The sequence below is a fragment of the Macaca nemestrina genome, chromosome 15 (genome assembly GCF_043159975.1).
Source record: "Macaca nemestrina isolate mMacNem1 chromosome 15, mMacNem.hap1, whole genome shotgun sequence".
Classification (NCBI taxonomy): domain Eukaryota; kingdom Metazoa; phylum Chordata; class Mammalia; order Primates; family Cercopithecidae; genus Macaca; species Macaca nemestrina.
The window spans coordinates 109928948-109945427 of record NC_092139.1 but is presented as its reverse complement, the minus strand read 5'-3'; the positions used below and the strand labels follow the sequence as shown (position 1 = coordinate 109945427).

Below are 16480 nucleotides of genomic sequence, written 5' to 3'. Positions count from 1 at the left end.
AATGCTTATCGTGGTTTGTGTTCTAGGAAGGTGTTAAGGGAAAAGTGGGATTTGCACTGGACTTGACAGGTGAGTGGTATGTCAGCAAAGCTGGTATTATTCAGGCAGAAGGACCAGGCTGAACAAAAGAAAAGATGCAAAAGGTGCCTGCTGGGTGTTCTGGGAATACACAACATCGCTAAGAACGGTAGAAATTAGGGCACATTCCTTATTAGTCCCAACCTGTCTTCTTCACTGACTGGCTGTATAACCTTATGAGAGTTACTTAAACTCTCTGAGCCTTTGTTTCCTCATCTGTGTAATGACTAGTTACTACATCATAGAGTTAAGATTAAATGAGACTATAATATATTGCATTGCAACTGGGTGCAGTGGCTCACACCTGTAACCCTAGCACTTTGGGAGGCCGAGGCAGATGGATCACTTGAGGTCAGGAATTCGAGACCAGTCTGGCCAACGTGGTGAAACCTCGTCTCTACTAAAAATACAAAAATTAGCCGGGTGTTGTGGCAAACGCCTGTAATCCTAGCTGCTCGGGAGACTGAGGCAGGAGAATCGCTTGAACCCCGGAGGCAGGGGTTGCGGTGAGCCGAGATTGCACCACTGCGCTCCGACCTGGACAACAGAGGGAGACTGTTTCAAAACAAAAAAAATACTGCTTTGCACATAATTTAAACACTCAATAAAAGTAGTTGCAGTTATTAAGTTTTCTTTTTTATTTCTTGTTTTAAAATTAACGTGTTGGTCAAACTGTTTCTAAAAGGTGACTATGACCTGTAATCCCACCCCCAAAACATCTGTTGTCAGCAGTTCAATGAATATCAGTCGTCTTTTTAATTTTCATCTCTACGCACCTTTGGTGGTGCTGGTGGTAGGTTGTTTTTTGTTTTGTTGTGGTGCAATCATGCCTCAGTTAACAGAATATATCTAAGAAGTACATCACTGAGTGATTTTTGTCATTGGTCTAACATCTTAGGATGTACTTACACGCATCTAGCCTGGGTGTAGCCAACTGCACATCTAGGCTATGTAGTATAGCCTATTGCTCCTAGGCTACAAACCTGTACCGCATGTTACTGTACTGAATGCTGTAGGCGATTGTAAAAGAATGGTAAGTATTTATGTATCTGCATATATCTAAACAGAGAAGGTACAGTAAAAATAAGATATAAAAGATAAGGAAGTTGCTCTGGGTGAGTCGGTGAGTGAATGTGAAGGCCCAGGATGTTACTGTACACTACTGTAGGTTGTATCAACACTGTACATTTGGGCTACACTAAATTTATGTTTAAAAGTTTTCTTGTTTCAGTATTATTAACCTTAGATTACTGTAACTTTTTTTTTTTTTGAGACGGACGAGTCTCTGTTGCCCAGGCTGGAGTGCAGTGGCGCAATCTTGGCTCACTACAAGCTCCACCTCCCGGGTTCATACCAGTCTCCTGCCTCAGCCTCCCAAGTACCTTGGACTACAGGCGCCCACCACCACGCCTGGCTAATTTTTTGTGTTTTTAGTAGAGATAGGGTTTCACCATATTAGCCAGGATGGTCTCGATCTCCTGACCTTGTGATCCACCTGCCTCGGCCTCTCAAAGTGTTGATTACGGGCGTGAGCCACCGCGCCCGGCCAGATTACTGTAACTTTTTTACTTTAAAAACTTTAAAAATTTTTTAACTTTTTGACTCTTGTAATAACACTTAGCTTAAACCACAAACACATTGTGCAACTGTTCAAAAATATTTTAGCTTTGTGTTATTCTATAAACTTTTTTCTTTTATGATTGTTGTTACTCTTAGAGATAAGGTCTCACTCTGTTCCAGGCTGGAGTGCAGTGGTACAGTCATAGCTCCCTGTGACCTCAAACTCCTGGGCTCAAGCAACCCTCACTTCAGCCTCCTGAGTAGGACTACAGGTGCATGCCACCATGCTTGGCTACGTTGTTTTATTTTTTGTGGAGCTGGAATCATGCTGCATTGCCCAGGCTGGTCTCAAACTTATGGCATCAAGCAGTCCTTTCTCCTCTGCCTCCCAAAAGTTCTGGAATTGTAGGTGTGAGCCACCAGGCCTAGCCACTTTATTCTATAAGCTTTTTTCTATTTATTATTATTATATGAGACAGAGTCTTGCTGTGTCGCCCAGGCTAGAGTGGAATGGTGTGATCTTGGCTCACTGCAGCCTCCATGTCGTGGGCTCAAGCGATTCTCCTGCCTTAGCCTCCTGAGTAGCTGGTACTACAGGCACACGCCATCACACCTGGCTAATTTTTGTATTTTGTTTTTTAGTAGAGACAGAGTTTCACCATATTGGCCAGGCTGTTCTGGAACTCCTGACCTCAGGTGATCCACCCACCTCGGCCTCCCAAAGTACTGGGATTATAGCCATGAGCCACCGCACCCAGCCATATTTAAATTATTTTTTATTTTTTAACACTTTTGTTAAAAACTAAGACACAAACACATGCATTAGCCTAAACCTGTACAGGGCCAGAATAATCAGTATCACTGTCTTCCAGCTTTACATCTTGGCCCACTGGGAGGTCTTTAGGGTCAGTAACACACATGGAGCTGTCATCCCCTATGATAACAGTGTCTTCCTTTTTTTTTTTTTTTTTTTTTTTTTTTTTTTGAGACGGAGTCTCGCTCTGTCGCCCAGGCTGGAGTGCAGTGGCCGGATCTCAGCTCACTGCAAGCTCTGCCTCCCGGGTTCACGCCATTCTCCTGCCTTAGCCTCCCAAGTAGCTGGGACTACAGGCGCCCGCCACCTCGCGGGGCTAGTTTTTTTGTATTTTGTAGTAGAGACGGGGTTTCACCGTGTTAGCCAGGATGGTCTCGATCTCCTGACCTCGTGATCCGCCCGTCTCGGCCTCCCAAAGTGCTGGGATTACAGGCTTGAGCCACTGCACCCGGCCAACAGTGTCTTCTTATGTTTGCTTTGGGTTTTTTTTGAGACAGTCTCTCTGTGTCGCCCAGACTGGAGTGCAGTGGCATGATCTCAGCTCACTGCAAACTCCACCTCCCAGGTTCAAGCAATTCTTCGCCTCGGCCTTCCTTCCAAGTAGCTGGGATTATAGGCATGTACCAATATACCCAGCTCACTTTAGTATTTTTAGTAGAGATGAGGTTTTGCCATGTTGGTGGGGCTGGTCTCGAACTCGTGGTCTCAAGTGACCTGCCCATCTTGGCCTCCCAAAGTGTTGGGATTACAGGTGTGAGCCACTGCGCCTTCTTTTGGGTACCTCCTGCAAGGCCTGGTGGTAGCTGTTTTACAGTTAACTTTTTAAATTATTTATTTTTTGAGATGTGGTCTTGCCATGTTGCCCAGGCTAGACTTGAAGTCCTAGGCTCAAGAGATCTTCCTGTCTCAGCCTCCTGAGTAGCCAGGACTACAGGCACATGCTCCCACACCCAGCTGTAGTTACTTAATTTTTATAAGTAGGATACATAGTATACATAATATAGAATTACACATAGGATATGTAAACCAGTAACATAGTTTATTATCAAGTATTATATACTGTACATAGTTGTATGTGCTATGCTTTTCTACCACTGACAGTATAGTAGGTTTATACCTGCATCACCATAAACAAGGAGGTAATACATTGCGTTATGACAGCTACAACGTCACCAGGCGATGGGAATTTTTCAGCTCCGTTGTACTCTGATGGGACCACTATTGTGTACGTGGTCATTGTTGACAGAAATGCGTTATGTAGCACGTGACTGTTTTTATTGCTGTTGCTTCAACTTTAAGGTGTTTGGGAGGCAGGGAACGGGAAAGCTGTGTGGCACACCTGGAAGACAAGTCTGCATGTGCTATACTAATAATTGGGAGCCGGTGAAGGTTTTAAAATAGGGGGTGAATTAATCAGATCTTTTTCAGGGAAGATGCTGAAGTGCAAGTTGGATTGGAGGGGGAAGTCTAGTAGCAGAGCAACAAGTGTTTGCTTGGCTGCTGTTCGAGGACCTTGTAGATGTGAGACATATCTGTTACATGACTTCAACAATATATGGCTCAGCTGGGGAGATGAGGCATTCATACCAAGTGTAGAAATAAGGACATAGCCAGCAGGTAATGGTGTATGGACAAGAAGTGCTGTAGCTGTTTGGGGAAGGCAAGATCACCAAGCTGAGCAGTTTTCCTGAAGGCTTCAGTGAGGAAACCAAGTGGCCTTGAGGAATGACTCAGATTTGGAAAGTGTTTTGGGGAGAGACCAAGCACAAATCAAGAGGTCGGAGTGCATGGTCTGTGTGGAGTGATGGGTTTGATTGGCCAATAGTGAACAGTATGGTTGCAAAGGAAAATTGCCATGGCCTTCAACAAACCTGTTACCCTATCTTCTGAGCCTTTCTTCACTGTACTGCAGCTGTTGTTCTTGAAGTTTGAGGCTTTTCAGGATAGAACAGTGTCCTAGTTATCTTCCCAGGTCTAGTAAACAGCCCAGCCCATAGTAGATGCTTAAAAACAACAACAATAAAAGAATGATTGGATATTTGCTGCTTATGGCAGTTACAGACTGGATATCCTGCTGTTTCCTTAAACTTAGATCTCAAAATCCTAATATCACCTCTCTCCTTCCCTTTTTTATTCTGCGCTAAGTTTAAACAGGTCACTCACCCCTCTGCTCCCACTGCTGTGTGCTTACCTTGCCATTCCATAATTATGGACATCTCTGTTGTCATACTGCATGACTCACTAGCACGTTGAATGTCCAACATGTCACATTTGCTTGGGGCTCCCCACTGCCTTTCCTCCTTCCTGTTTCTTCACTCTCCTTTTCTGGCTTCTTTTCCTCTTTTCCAACTTCTAAATGCTAGTGATTTCAGGGATCAGTCACTCCAAGTTAACCTCTAGACCAGTGGTTTTAAATCTTTTTTTCAGCCATACCAGATACCAGCCAAGTACAAACACACACTACACTGTCTTATGCACACAGACACAACAGAAACAAAAGTTTCCCAAAACGGTTCTTATGCTTCATGAGCCATGGATGCTGTTATTTTCCATTCTGCTCTATTTCATTTTTTAAGTGCTATTCATGACCCACTAAATTGATTTCACAGCCTGCAGTTTGAAAAACTGCTCTGGGTGAGCTCATCTACCTGTTGGCTTTAGGTACTACCTCTGTGCTAATGACCTTCCCGTTTTTATCCCTACCCCACCTTTCCTCGGAGATCCTGTCGCATTAGCTGTCTCCCTGCCATTTCCATGTGGACGTGCAATGGGAATTGCGTGTTGCCATGTTTGGCAAAGCACTCTTGATTCCCGTTACCAGTCTCATTCCTCTTCATAAACGGTGCCATGTTTGCAGTTCTGTAAGGGATGTTGATGAAGTACAAGCTGCCCAGCCACTGCCTAAGCTCAGATCTGAGGCCTTGGGCAGCTACACTACCTGTCTCTACCATGTTGTCTTCATTTGAATAAAGTGGTGTTGTCACCTGTACCTCTTGGGATTATTGTGACAGTTGAATGACTTTTCACCTGAAAAGACATGGAGCAGTTCCTGGCACATGGCTTGTGTTTAACTAGTGTTGGCTGCTGATGTTTATCATTGTGATGGCTCTCATGTCCACTTCTGATTCATTAGCAATTTTTGTTGGCTCTAACTTCAAACTGTGTCTTTTTTGACCATGTGTCACCACCTCCATCAACACCACATTCACCCATGCAGCCAATATCCCTTAACCAGACTACCAGCTAACTCCCTGCTCTGTCCTTGCCCCTCCCCGTTCTGCTTTCCACAAAACAGCCAAAGGAGCCATTTGAGAACTGAAACCAGATCATGCCACTCTATAGCTTAAAACCCTCCAAAGGCTTCTAATAAAATCTGAACTTCCCCATGTGGCTCTTTCTTTTTATAAGACCTTTCACTGATACTTCTCAAACAGCAACATGTGTGTGACTTGCTAGTGACCTTGTTAACATGCAGAATCTGATCTTGTAGGTCTGTGGGGCCTTGAGACACTATATCTCTAATAAACTTGATCAGGTGAATATGGTAAATATCAGCAGTAGTGGGCTGGGTTGCCATCTGTCTTCTGATGCAATGCCCTGGGAAGAACACAGCACCATGTGTCTGGTATTGCCACTAAGGAAGCATGACCTGAGTCTGGTCCTGAGGAAATACAGATCAGATTGAGGGTCATCTTGCAAAATGAAAAGACTGTACTCTGGCAGGGACATGGAAGTCAGGAAGAGAAAAGGGAACTATTCCAGACTGATTGACACTGGTGAGATGTAGCTCTGGGGTAGACTCCTGGACCAGAAAGGAAAAAGAGACATTGTTGGGACAGTTGACAAAATTCAAATGGGGTCTGTGGATTGGATTGAGAGTGTAGTATCAGTGTTGATTTCCTAATGTGGAGGCTTGTATGCTAGTTATAGAGGAGAATGTCCTTGTTTTTTGAAATAACGCACTACAGTATTGAGCAACAGTGGGGCTTCATACCTTCAACCTGCTCTCAAAGGGGTCAGGAAAAGATAACGGAGCAAATGATGTAAAACATCAGTTGGAGAATCTCGCTGAGGAGGGTATGTGAGCCCTTTGAACTATTCTTGCACTTTTCTGTACATTTGAAATAATTTAAATCATTATTTTTTTGAGAGAGGCTCTTGCTCTCTCTCCCAGGCTGGAGTGCAGTGGCATGATCTTAGCTCACTGCAGTCTCCAGGGTTCAAGTGATTCTTGTGCCTCAGCCACCCGAGTAGCTGGAATTACAGGCGTGCACCACCATGCCCCGCTAATTTTTGTATTTTTAATAGAGACCGGGTTTCGCCATAATGGCCAGGCTGGTCTTAAAACTCTTGGCCTCATGTGATCTGCCTGCCTTGGCGCCTCAAAGTGCTGGGATTACAGGCGTGAGCCACCACACCCAGTCTTAAAACTTTTTTAATACGCTATTGAGATTTTGACTGGAACCTATTAGAATTTTATAAACTAATATGTGGAGACTTAACCTCTTTATAATACTAGCCCTTTTTATCTAGCTATACTGTTTGTTCTGCTAGTTTGTTTCTTTCATTTTGTTTTGAGCTTTTTTGGGTTGTTCAGTAAAGTCTCTAATTTTCATATAGCTTTTTCCCACTTCTACTTTGGATTGGTCATTGATATCTTTTGAATTTTAATTCAGAATTATGTTTGTTTTATTCTTTTTAAGAGACAGAGTCTCACTCTGTCACCCAGGCTGGATTTCAGTGGCGTGATCTTGGCTTAATGCAACTTCCACCTCCTGTGTTCAAGTGATTCTCCTGCCACAGCCTCCTGAGTAGCTGGGATTACAGGTGTCCGCCACTACACGTGGCTAGTTTTTGTATTTTTAGTAGAGACAGCATTTCATCATGTTGGCCAGGCTGGTCTTGAACTCCTGACCTCAGGTGATCTGCCTGCCTCAGCCTTCCAAAGTGCTGGGATTACAGACGTGAGCCACCAGACCTGGCCTCAGAATTGTATTTGAATGAATGATAAAATGGAACATCCATTTAGGCTATAAGTGGCAACACTGATTACTTCCCTTTTGCCTCTGAAGGTTTAGAAATTATGTATTAATACAACCTTTAAATGAAAGAATAAATTCAGTGACATCTCAGAAGCCCCTGTGCTCAGCATTTAAGAAAATCCCACAGGAACTCTAGCCCAGAGATGCCACTGCTCCCACCCTTCTTCTGCCTCCTTTCTGCGGGGAGCTGTTTGGCCATCTTGCTCACATATGTGGTAATCTGAAGTGATCTTGGGATGCCCCTGTGAAAATAAGACAGGTAGCCGTGGAATGGGGGTGGGGCCAGGATAGGGCCCAGGCGCCTTTGGTCTGCTCAGGAGCAGATTTACGGCATCTCCTTGCACAGTTATAGAAGCATGTGATGGATAGGATGCTTACAGCCTCTTGGCTGTTTTAGATTATGTCTAATAATAGGCCTGCCCATTGTGGGATGGAATTCAGCTGACTTTAGGCCTGATTCTGAAAAATAACTTTTTGAGCTAGTGATTCTGTGTGCACACTTGCCTGGGCACTGTGGTGTCCAACAACCCTGTGTGTGGCATTGGCACCAGGCTTCCTGAAGTAGAGGTCATGTCTGGCAAGCTCCTCCCTTCCCTCCTGCTTCTGACTTGTGGGGTCCCCTGTGCCTCTATTTCTTTCCCTTGGGCAGAGCAGCACTTTGCTGTCAGTGGGAACAGATAAAGCTCTGATACTGTTGAGATAGTGTAAGGGTTGTAATTTTTAAATGAGGTTAATGACATTTTGGCCAAGTGCTGTGGCTTACCCGGTAATCCCAGCACTTTGGGAAGCCAAGACAGGTGGATCACTTGAGGTCAGGAGTTCAAGACCAGCCTGGCCAACATGGCAAAATGCTATCTCTAATAAAAATAAAAAAATGAGCCAGGTGTGGTGGCGGGCGCCTGTAGTCTCAGCTCCTTGGGAGGCTGAGGCAGGAGAATTGCTTGAACCTGGGAGGCAGAGGCTACAGTGAGCTGAGATTGCAGCACTGCACACCAGCCTGGGTGACAGAGTGATACTCTGTCTCAAAAAAAAAAAACCAAAACCAAAAACAACAACAACTTTCACAATGCTGCCCCCTTGGATGGTCCAGAAGTTTTCCATTTTTCTCCATTATTCCCTTTGGCCTGGGACTAAATGAATGCCTGATTTTCAGATAGTTATAATCATAGCACAGGTATGAGTTTATGTGAGCTGCTCTTTTCATGTGATACTATGTAATGTTCCATGGTGCTAGAATCTTTGCAATTGTTTATTGATTATGTACTATTTCTTTGAGTGGATATACCATAATTTGCTTAACCAATTTTCAAATTTAAGAGTTAGGTTGTTGCCAGTTTTTTCTTCTAATACGTATTACTGGAGTGAACATGTTGGTATTTTTTGTTTGGTTGGTTGTTTGTTTGGTTGATTGTTTTATTACCAGTTTTCTTTTCCAAAAGAGTCATAAGCATTTATGCTGCGCTTTTTTTTCCCCCCGTACCAGCTGTAGCCTAACCTAACCAGAAGGGATATCATCTTTTAAATTTTTTAGGAAATTTTTTTTGAGAGGAGTCTCGCTCTGTCACCCAGGCTGGAGTGCAGTGGTGCGATCTCGGCTTACTGCAAGCTCTGCCTCCTGGGTTCATGCCATTCTCCTGCCTCAGCCTCCCAAGTAGCTGGGACTACAGGTGCCCACCACCACGCCTGGCTAATTTTTTTGTATTTTTAGTAGAGACGGGGTTTCACCGTGTTAGCCAGGATGGTCTCGATCTCCTGACCTCATGATCCGCCCGCCTCAGCCTCCCAAAGTGCTGGGATTACAGGCATGAGCCACCACGCCTGGCCAGGAAGTGTAATAGTTACAAATTTATCCCCCCAGTTTTTGCCTGCATGTATTTGATCATGATTGAAGGTGGATATTTTCTATAGTTTACATGGCTAATACGAGTTTTGCCACCCAGAAAGCAATCTTTTTAGATATGCAGCATTCTTGTGTGTTTCTTTTCCTCTAGACAAGGAACTGACTTGCGAATTCTGAGTTGCTTTCAGACTCTTCTGATCTCCCAAGTCAGGGAGAAAGCCAGCACCTTCATTACACCTCATCTTATTCTGAAGTCCTATTACACTAAGATAACTTTTAGCCACTGAGAAAAATATAGGCTCTGCCCATGTGCAAACAGGACATAGAGTATGAAATATTAAGTCACTGAGCAGATCTTTATGCTTGATGCACTTAGGATGATCCCACATTTGCACACACACAAATCAAATGATACAGGTACTATAGATATATCTAGGTACAAGCAGTCAACTAATTTCTAGCAAGATTCCTCAAGATTCCGTTCTAAAATGCTTCCCAATGTCACAGATTGGGAAATACAGACTGGGTTTTGCAGTGGGCATATTATATATCTTACCTCATTGTTTACCATGAGTCTTTTGCTTATTTAACTTCTGAGTCTCCATTTATGAAAAGGACTACTAACATTTCTTAGATCGTGGTGAGAATGAAATGCATTAACGTTTGTGTAAAGCACCTGGTAGAGTGTGTCACATGTGTTAGGCATGCAGTAACTAAGTGATAGCCACAGTTATTAGAGATCTGACCCAAATGTGTGTCAGGATTTTCAAAAATAGGGATTTGGGTCCTCCTTGCCTAATTCTGTGGTACAGTGAAAGAAAGGGTTATGGGCTCTAGAATCAAAAGAGTTGGAGTTACAGAATGTCAGCTCCAGCTTGTCCTAGAGGAGTGACTTTTGGAAAATTTGGACTTTTGGAAAAAATTACATAAATTTCCCCCCTCATTCATTAATTGAAATACAGGTAAAACCACACAGTGACTGACATATATAGATTGCTTAATAAATGGCATTTGTTTATTTATTGAGATAAGTCTTGCTCTAGTACCCAGGCTGGAGTGCAGTAGCGTGCAACCTTGGCTCACTGCAACCTCTGCCTACTAGGCTCAAGTGATCCTCCCGCCTCAGTCTCTGGAGTAGCTGGGACTACAGGCACAAGCCAGCACACCCAGCTAATTGTTTTATATTTTTTGTAGAGATGTGGTCTTGTTATGTTGCCCATGAGCTCAAACAATCTACCTGCCTCAGCCTCCCAAAGTGCTGGGATTACAGGTGTGAGCCACTGTGGCTGGCCAGCACTTTTTATTATATCAATAGTGCATACCTTAGATACTGGTTAAAGGTGAAAAATTGGTTTGTTTTTACTAAGCGAGGTAAAGCCAACACATTCTCTGCTTAGAGGAAGATTTGTAGAGAAAATCACATAGATAACACATTTTAGGAGCTCTTAAGATACAGCAGGACACATTTTAAGAGGTCTTAAGAACTATATGATCTCACATGGCAAGAAGGAATTTATGGGCCTGGGGATGCTTAAGAGAAGGCTCCAAGTTGAGACCAAGGTGAGAGTGGGCTGATGGCACAAACAGGGCTGAGACCAAGGTGAGAGTGGGCTGATGGCACAAAGAGGGTGGAGCAGGCTTATTTGAGAGGGTGGGGAGGAGCAGAAATTGTTGGGAAGATGTCACAGGGCTTCAGGGCCTATAGGGAGTGTGATGGTGTCAAAATGGCAGGTAAAGAAAAGAAGGTACTGGGAAAGAGAACTTTTCAAGTGTTATTCTAGCCCAAGAAAGATGAAAATGACAGTGACGAGGATGGAATGGGAAAGGACAAATACAGGAAAGAGAGTAGTGTCATGATGAGGTAGCATGGTAAATACAGAGTCAAAGTGAAGGGTTAATTTGGGGTTATTCTAAAACTTCTTGGGACGATCATGGTTTTCTTGAGAATAGGCAGTTGGGTCGGTTGAAGAAGAACATTATCTTTGTCATTGAAAATGAGTTAGTTACTGCCTAATAATAAAGGCATTTTGTTATCTTTTAGAAATGATTACAGCCACAAGTGACACTCTCCAGAGTCCTTAAGTACTGATCTGTCTGGAGGGCCAGAGGCCTTGCTCTGTCTCTTCATGGTCATTAAAACCTTTGCCACGTGGTTAATAAGCCCTACAGACCCCACTACATCCTTGGCATTCAGAGCCCAGCACCTGCCTGTAACTCTCTTCATAGTATCTCATCCAGTTTTGGACTTTGGGCATTTCTTAGTTTCTTGCAACTTGGCTGTGCATCTTGTCTGACATTTCTAAGTGTTTTGTTGAGGGAGGATTTTTAGTCCCTGTTCTATGTCATAGTGCATGAAATAGAAGTCTCTCATTCCCCAAGTGATAATAGTCTACTCTGAAATCCTAGGAATGAGAAAAATTCTTGTCAGAGTCCCAGTAGAAAACAGATGGCACACTCAGACTGGGTAATTTGAGGAGTGTTTAATTGTATCATTCAGGGTTCATTCAGGAAAAGAAGTTTTCTATTCCAGGTATGAATGATATTGATACATGAATTAAGGCTTTACCCAACCCTGGAAAAACTGGAATGGGGAAGGTTCCTGATGATTTCATACTGGAGTGCCATAGTGAGTGGTTCTCATGAGCTCATGGGGAAGCCTCTGTGAATCCACGTGTACTGCATCTACCTCCAGGGAACATCATCAGCCTCTACATTTATTTTGCCTTCTGAATCTCTCTTGCACTTCTCATTGCAAACTCTAACCCAGAACCATGCTGGTAAAGGGTTCTGGAACGGTAGTTCTCAGCTTCTGATCTGCAGAGGAGAAGCTTGGAAGGAGGGTGGTCATGATGCTGAGTTGACAACAATGCAGAAGATTAATAAAGGGACAGTACAGAGTGAGCAGGGTTTGGGGAAACCAACAAGAAAGTGAAGTCTTCTGGCCTGGCAGTAGCAGGGAGTTGTTACCTACTACCTTCTAGCCCTGAAGGGCAGAGGATGAAGTGGTTCCTGGAGCTTGGAGAAAGTGGCTATATGTTCAGGTTGCCCGATGGAGCTGCAGCCATTGGTGGAGGGTCTCAGCCAGCCTCAGTAACCTCGGGGTGGGAGCCAGGAGAGTAAGTTCCTCTCTTACTTTCCTCCTCTCCTGCCTTTTACCAGCCGAACTGGGTCAGAAGGCAGAGAGTGGTGGGGCCTGTCAGTTGTCCCTCCAGTGTCACTTCTAGGGCACAGAGTAGGGTGAAGAGAGGCTGTGGGGGCGAGCAGGGAATATCCCCCACACAAGGGCTATAACTAGATGCATCATTGTCAATATCTTGAGGATTTAAAGGCAAAGAAGGAGAATAAGAAAATCATGAAAGAGGATGAAAAAATTAGCTGGGGTCAGGCGCAGTGGCTGAATTATAACACTTTGGGAGGTTGAAACAGCAGGATCACATGAGCCCAGGAGTTTGAAACCAGCCTGGACAGCATAGTGAGACTGTCTCTTATTTTTTTAAAACTATAAAAATTAACCAACCATGGTCCCAATTATTTTTTAAAAATTAGCCGGGGGTTCCGTGCCTGTGGTCCCAGCTACCTGGGAGGCTGAGGCAGGAGTATTGCCTGAACTGGGAGTTGAGGCTGTGGCGAGCCCGTGGTTGTGCCACTGTACTCCAGCCTGGGCAACACAGTGAGACTCTTTCCAAGAAAGAGAATGGATTGGGAAGTGGGATGTTGTTGGACATATGGAGGAAGGAGGACAGAGAAAGCCAGTGTTGGTTTTCTGTAAGAGGGCAAGGTCATCAACCTTCCAATAGGATGGGGAGAACAAGTCTGCAGCTGGTTATGTGAGTGAGTTTGTGAGGTTGGCACATGGACTCTGGAATGTATAGGCACAGAGTTCTGTACCTCACTAAGACACCTCCACAGCCCTCCTGAAACTGTTAGGAATATAAGAAAAACAAACAGGAAAGGGAGAGTTAGTATGGATGGGAAGTACATTGGTAGACCTCTTTTATTTCTTTATTTATTGAGACAGAATCTCGCTTTGTTGCCCAGGCTGGAGGGCAGTGGCGCAATCTCAGCTCACTGCAACCTCTGCCTCCGGGCTCAGGCGATCCTCCCGCCTCAACCCCCCGAGTTGCTGGGACTGCAGGCACGCATCACCATGCCCGGCTAATTTTTGTAATTTTTATAGAGATAGGGTTTCGCCGTGTTGCCCAGGCTGGTCTCGAACTCCTGAGCCCAAGCCATATGCCTGCCTCGACCTCCCAAAGTTCAGGAATTACAGGTGTGAGCCACTGTGCCCAGCTTCTTTTTTAGAGTATGTATGCAAGTTCCTTAGGTGACTTATTCCTTTGGGGCATCAGATTTTCCTTATTACTATTTGTATTCATTTAAACAAAGGAATTCAGGCACTTATTATTACTAATCACAGTGCTTTAAAACTGACTACACTGATGCTTTTTTTTAAGATGATAGGATAACATTGGAATTATCTCTGTTAGCATTTTTTTTTTTAAGAGACAAGGTTACTGTCACCCAGGGTGGAGCACATTGGCACATTCATAGCTCATTGCAATCTTGAACTCCTGAGTTCAAGCAGTCCTCCTACCTCAGCCTCTTGAGCAGCTGGGACTATAGGCATACCTCATCACACTGTGTATTTTAATTTTTTCTTCCCCCCCAGGCTGGTCTTGAACTGACCTCAAGCAATCCTCCCACTTTAGCCTCTCCCAAAACACTGGGATTGACAGATGTGAGCCACCACACCCAGCCTATTACTTATTTTTTAGCTCCAGGTTTACATTTTCTGTTGTTGGTGTATACTACTTGGTTTTCTTAATTGGTTTTCTTGGCATTCCTAGAAAAGAGAAATCTGGGCAACCACGTTCTAGTACTCAGGTGCTTCATGTATACTAAGAATATTTAGCGTGGCTGGACCCATGCAGGAGGTATTTGGCCTTGAATTTTTTTTTTTCTTCTATTCCATAAAGTAGAACCATAACAATAGGGAAAGAGGTATCATACAGGACAGGGAATCTGCCTGGGAGAGCTGAGAACAGACCTGAGAAGAGTCCTTCCTGTATCTGTTTTCCCTGTCTGGAGATAGGGCAGCCTGAGGTCTGATATGCTGATGTTTAAAGTGGCCTTTAGCTCTTGGTGGCTCCTATTTAGGAAGAATATGGAGCAAGTGGCAACATTGTTTATACACTCAGATCTTCAGAAGCCTGATTTTATTTCCAGAAGGATTAATTAAACAACATGTAACATAGTTTTTTATAGAGAATATCTCTTGAGAAAACTTTTCATTAGTTTAAACTGCTAGCTTTAATGTTTTTGTTCAATTTAGCCCCCATTCAGCCTTGTTTTATCTAGAGAAGGCCACTGGCACTGAGTAGAGCAGGAGCACATCACAAGCAGAAAAAATTAATACTCGTGTAGACAGAATTGCTCTTGATAGTTCTGAGAATGATGGGGGAGGTAAAGAGCCAGCTGGAACAGTATGGAGGTCCTTGTGAGAGGGCGGCAGTGAAGGGACAGATTTATTGTGGGTGACTACCCACTTTCGAAGGCCGACCTGACAGGACAACTGGCATCTTTTACTGACCGTGTGGAAGACCCGCTGGGCAGTGTAATGTTAAGAACATGGCTTGCCCCCGGCCCTGCTGCCTAGGAGCTTTGTGAACTCTGCTTCTGTTTCCCCATCTGTAAAACGAGCATGCTAGTGTTGTGAGGATTAAATGAGTTAGTGTATGTGAAGTGCTGGAACAGTGTCAAGCATCATCATCACCGTTTGAATAGCTATTACCTACTGCCCTGCAGATTCATTGGAACAAAGCAACAGAGGCATTTTGAATAGGATGAGAAGTTGTTTCCTTTAGATTCTGACATTATTTTACAGGAATATTTAATGATGGTTTTGGGTCACATGACTATATAATCAAACTTAAGGAGGTAGACCCTTGTCTAGCTGTTTTAGACTTAACGATATTTCAAGATGTGGGTCAAGGTTTTAGAATTTGGGGTTACTGGCCATTTTCTGCTCTAATCCATATTTACTTTCTGAAGTCTTTTTTTTTTTTTTTTTTTTTTTTGAGACGGAGTCTCGCTCTGTCACCCAGGCTGGAGTGCAGTGGCCGGATCTCAGCTCACTGCAAGCTCCGCCTCCCGGGTTCACGCCATTCTCCTGCCTCAGCCTCCCGAGTAGCTGGGACTACAGGCGCCCGCCACCTCGCCCGGCTAGTTTTTTTTTTTTTTTTTGTATTTCATAATAGAGACGGGGTTTCACTGTGTTAGCCAGGATGGTCTCGATCTCCTGACCTCATGATCCGCCCGTCTCGGCCTCCCAAAGTGCTGGGATTACAGGCTTGAGCCACCGTGCCCAGCCTACTTTCTGAAGTCTTAACAGTTCTCGTGTGGACTCAAGCTGGGTCTTTCCCTTAGAACTGGACCCATGGGATTTTACAGGCAAGGCCTCCAGCATCCTCCAACTCTCCTTTTAGGTTGATCATATTCTATTTTCACTTTATACAATTCTGTCATGTCACTCCCACAGCACCATCTCTGAATATGTGAGTTCTAGCCTAGTTCTCTAAGACCTAGTTCTTACACCGTTTAATCATTCACACAGCCTCCCATGTGATGACGTGAAGATTACAACGAGGAACAGGCAGTCTCTGCCCTTTATGGAGTTTACATTTTAGTCAGGGGAGAGACAGACAGTAAACAAGTAGCATATATGTGTCTTGTTTGGAGTAAGTACGGGGCCAGGCAAGAGATAAAACAGGGGAGGGAGTTACAGCCAGGGAAAAGATGTGGAGCTAGCTGTTTTTACTAGAATGACCAGGGAATGAGTGATACTTGCCCAAAGACTGGAAGGGAGAGCAAGCTGTCTGGCTTTGGGAGAAGAATGTGCAGGTGAGAACAGAGTTCCTATGTAGATATGCGGTAGGCCCGTTCCAGGAACAAGGAGACTGTGGGGCTAGAGCAGAGAAGTGGTAGGGGAGGAGGTCAGAGAGGTGATGGGATGGGAGCCGTGGCCTTTGAGACCAGTTTCCCCAAGAATGAGGTGGGAACCACTTCAGGGATTGGAGAGGATGAGTCTGACTTACCTTTAAAAGGATTGTTGACTTTCGTGCAGGCAACTTCACTTTCAGCTCCCCT

At 44.2% G+C, this 16480-nt stretch overlaps 1 protein-coding gene across 4 annotated transcripts in view; it reads left to right on the top strand.

Moving 5' to 3' along the window:
- Nucleotides 1-16480, top strand: part of LOC105464348 (transcription factor 20) — a 188489-nt gene that overhangs the window by 114691 nt on the left and 57318 nt on the right. The gene's annotated exons all lie outside the window — the stretch shown is intronic.